This window comes from Dendrobium catenatum, unplaced genomic scaffold (assembly GCF_001605985.2).
Source record: "Dendrobium catenatum unplaced genomic scaffold, ASM160598v2 fragScaff_scaffold_1482, whole genome shotgun sequence".
NCBI lineage: Eukaryota > Viridiplantae > Streptophyta > Magnoliopsida > Asparagales > Orchidaceae > Dendrobium > Dendrobium catenatum.
Window position 1 is genome coordinate 1994140 of NW_021319944.1, and position 4685 is coordinate 1998824.

Consider the following 4685-nt stretch of genomic DNA (forward strand, 5'->3'; position numbering starts at 1 on the left):
CATCAACACAATAGCATAAGGCTACATATTCCTATTTATCATGCACATACGAGTTCGGAGTTGTGTTTGAGTTGGACAATAGTGGAAGTGGTACTTAAACTCTTGTTGAATATACTTCCAATTCGCTGCATTCAAAAACTCTTGTTCTAGAATATCATCTCACATCAGCTTCTTACATGATTTCAACAGGAATTCATCAAGTCCATGATACCAATTGTGGTAAAGAATATAGTGGTCTAAATCGATCATTGACCTTTCAACTAACTCCTCAACAAAACCTCCTTCGTCAAGTCCAATTTCGTTAATTCAGGCCTTGAGAAAATCCAATGAAACCCAATGCCCACCACTTTCCATAAACCTCGGCTGTAAATATCTCCACCCCACATCCTTATGATCACCGCTCGCCTTGTAGAGCTTTACCTTCATAACTTTATCAAACATATTCCACAATGCAATCTTCATCTTCACTTCAGAAATGCATAAAACACCAAAAAAAATCATTGAATTTTGCCTTCGCTTCAAGGGTCTCATCAGTAGGAAGCATAAAACTTTCTTTCAACCGAGTGCTTTTCTGTTGAATAATCTGTTTCGTGTGGATAATTCGAATCTTATCCATAATAGACGAATACATTGTCGAGTAATGTATAATATGTTGCAAAACTCTTGCAAAAATACTTAAGCCTTTAAGGCATAGATCTTACACATCCAAAATAGCACTAGATCTACAACTTATATATCATGAGAATCATATGTAAATGATGTGAATTGAAAAAGCAAAATCATTTAATCAAATTTATTACTACTGTAATAAATGAAATATGTGAAATATTTTACTTTGAAATTTATGAAATTTTTTAAGAAGAGTGCTTTGATGCTGATTTGATGAGCGTTGTTGAGCCAGACCATGATATATATATATATATATATATTATTGCCTCACCCCATCGACTTCTTTACTTGGTTGCTTGGCCACGAAGAAATTGAAAGATGGGAATAAGAGAGATGAGAGAGAAAGATATTTGAATGATATTTATCAGTCATTCTTATTACATGTTTTATTTTATTCATTGTAAGTGATTAATCTCTTACTTCTGTTTTTAATGATTTTGATTTCTACTAATTTTATTTATCCTAAATTTATCAAAAATGCATTATCTCCTGATTTCATAAGCTTGCAAATTTGGATATATTATAGATTTAATCATTCTAAATTATTTTATTTTATTTTATTGCATTTTAAATGAATTACTAAATGATATCAAGTGTATGATATGATAACTCAACTTGGTATCCTAATGATCCACATGATTCACTGATTGTGACTCATAAGGAGCTGGAGATTTATTGGGAGTTATAAAGAGTTAGAGCGACTGATTCACGTGATTTGAGGAGAGTTATAAGGAGTATATTGATTGGGAGTTATAAGAGGCGACTGATTGAGAGTTATAAGTGCAGTAGCAAGATTCCCTTAAGATATGCTCATTGAATATCTTAATACTTATATCGACTGTGCTACGAACACTATACTGATATCGTGACTGACCCTAATATTTTTTTTTTTCATTAACACAATTTAATGTTGTAGATCATGGTATTAATATTATTATTGCATTAGTATTGTTAGTTGTTATTGATATTGTAACTGATAATATAATGGATTGAGATGTGATAGAAGAATAAATTGATACAAATAATCAGTATAGACTTTGATGAATATATTTCCTTATATTATTTATGCATATTGTTCTCTTTTATCTTGAATTAATTTTAGTTGTAATATTTTAGTTACTTGCTGAGCTATGTGCTCATTATGTGGTTTTACATATTTTCAAAAAAGGTTAAGGCAGGGGTGGAACCGACTTCAATTTTGAGGGATGGGGGAGGGGATGCAAATACATCACAAAAATAATTAAATATTAAAAGTTAATATTATATATCTATATATTATGAAAAGTTTTTTAAAAAAATGTAAGCAAGAAAAATAAAGAAAAAAAGATGTAATTAAACTGTCATGAAAAGCATGAAAGAGAATATTAGAACAAAATGTGAAGAAATATATAAATATTTTAGGGCAAGTTAGGACAAAAGAGTTTTTTAGGGTGGGCAAAAAAAATTTTTTAGGGAGGGGCAAAAAATTTTTTTACTCTTCTATAAAAAAATTTTTTTTTTACTCTTCTATAAAAAAAAATTTTTTTTGAGGGGGGCAAATTTTTTTTGAGGGGGGGCAATTGCCCCCCCTAAGGAACAAATGGTTCCGCCACTGGGTTAAGAATCCTATGATATGAGACTCCGGACGAGATAAAAATATAATCATATTTTTATATTGTTCATTGATAAGCTCTAGTTTAATTGTTAAAATGGAAGATATATGTAATTCTTCTAATATATATCATGGGGTGTGAAAACTATTGTCTACATTTCATGACAATACACACATTCATATATTACTTAATAATACACACTGCTAATAAGATAACTTTACAATTCATAGAATATGACTACATGCAACTGTACACCTTAAAGAGTGTGATTACTTCCTGCACCATCACAGCTCAAGGCATATTAAATTTATAATCATGTATTGTACAACTGTAAACCCAATCTTGATCAATAGCTTCATAAAATTGATTGATTGTTGTTTTCATTTTTCTTTTAAAAAAATTAAAATATGCTAGTCACGACTTTGGCGATTTTTTAAATTTTTTTGTTGGTCATTAGCATAATTAAACTTTAAATTGTACTTAGTTTAAAAATTAAGCCTATCATAAATTCACTAGTTTTATCGAAATCATCCTACCAAATTGGCTCTTGGCTTTTAAGTTTATTACACAATCATCATCCTTGGCTTTTAAGTTTATTACACAATCATCATCCTTAGAATCACCTCAAATCATTTTTTGTTCAAAATTAATGTTTGTATTATGGTTGTTTTTTTTTTTTTCCGGAGAGAGTTCCATCGTAAGTGATTTGGACAAAATACTAAACATTGTTATGATTACTAAATATTTAAATAATAGAATTCATGATAGCTTCTTGTAATATGAAGATGAGTTCATTAAATAAATTTGATCTTTTGTTGCCTAGCCGATGGTAGGGAGTCTCAAAATCAAATACTACTGCATATATTGAAACTCAACATTAAGAAAAAGAAAATGGTATTCCACTTTTATTATACTCATTGGGGGGCTAATGTTGTATTGTTTGCTTTTGATTGAGTGTGAACGTTGATGTATTTATTATTCATAAGTACAATATATCATTTCTGCAATTAGTATTTAAATTGATGGAGAAGCAACTTAATTATTAATTTCTTAAATTCTTATAATTTTTTAAACTTAATATTTGAGCTCTCCCATAATTCTATTGAACAGCAACTATAATAAATTTCGCGACAATCATTGTAATTATATATATATATATATATAAACTGTTCTTAAATAATAGTATAAAATGTTTTTTTTTTCCAATCATTTATTTTATGAATCCTTATACATCAAATTTAAGTACATGGTAGAATATTAACTTAGGCGTTCAACTTGTGATATTTTGCATAAATCGTTGAGTGAAATTGAATACCGCACCTTTCGTTTCCCTAACATATCTCCATGGCAGACTGTCTTCATTGGCAGAAGAACTGATTAAAATTCACAGAAAAAAAAAAAAAATCTTTTAATTTGTGGCTCCTGCAGCAAAACATACCAACCACAGAACAATAAGCAAAATTGTAAATCATATTTTTACTAAAGAATCTAATGCACTATTTGATGGAAAATTTAAACATGCATGACAACGACTATGATTTCACTCATTTCTACATAAAATCAGATCCTTCCATAAAACTCATATTTGATTTCTAACTACTTCCAATTGACTGGCGATATCTAACTACTTCCAATTGATTAGTTATATGGGACTTTTTTTTTTGCTTTGCCAAAGATTATTGCTTCTTAAAATAATTTTCTTGTTTTAAAAATTAAATTTTTTATAATAAAAAACTACTTTAATAAGCAATAAGAAAGCGTTCTCAAATAAAGTCTAAATGAAACCTTGTAAACACTGAGCAGATATTTCATGTAAAATTAAAGTTGTTTTGAACTTGAAGACAAAGGCTTCGTTTGGAATGGCTTTTTTCATGTAAAATTTTGTACTAAAAAATCATTTTAAGAAGCAGTAAAAAAGTCGTCCATGCTTCGTTTGGGATGGCTTTCTTATTTTTTAAAGCAACTTGTTAGTATAAAAATTAAAAATTTTATACTATAAATCTGCTTTAATAAGTAATAAGAAAGCCATCCCAAATAAAACTTAAATTATTTTCTTCAGTAGAATTGAAATATGTGTTTTTAACCATTTTGCACACGCTACATTTACTGCACAGGATTACATCCACTATCAACCTACGGCCGACTTATGAACATATAATTCTGGTTTGGACCCTTGAGAATATTGTTCAATCTTCACTCATAACAAAATCATATTTTGCAAAACCCATAAAAATTATACTCTAAAAAAAGGTACATAATATCACTTGGTCAGATAAGATCAATAAAAATTTTCTTCAAATAAAATGGCATATATGAGTGCCAACTGACCCAGCAGAATGATCTTGAAAATTACTATCAGTTTTGAAATCAAATTTATATTTTAGAACTCAATACACAAAGCAGATGGTGCGAAAGAATTAAAAA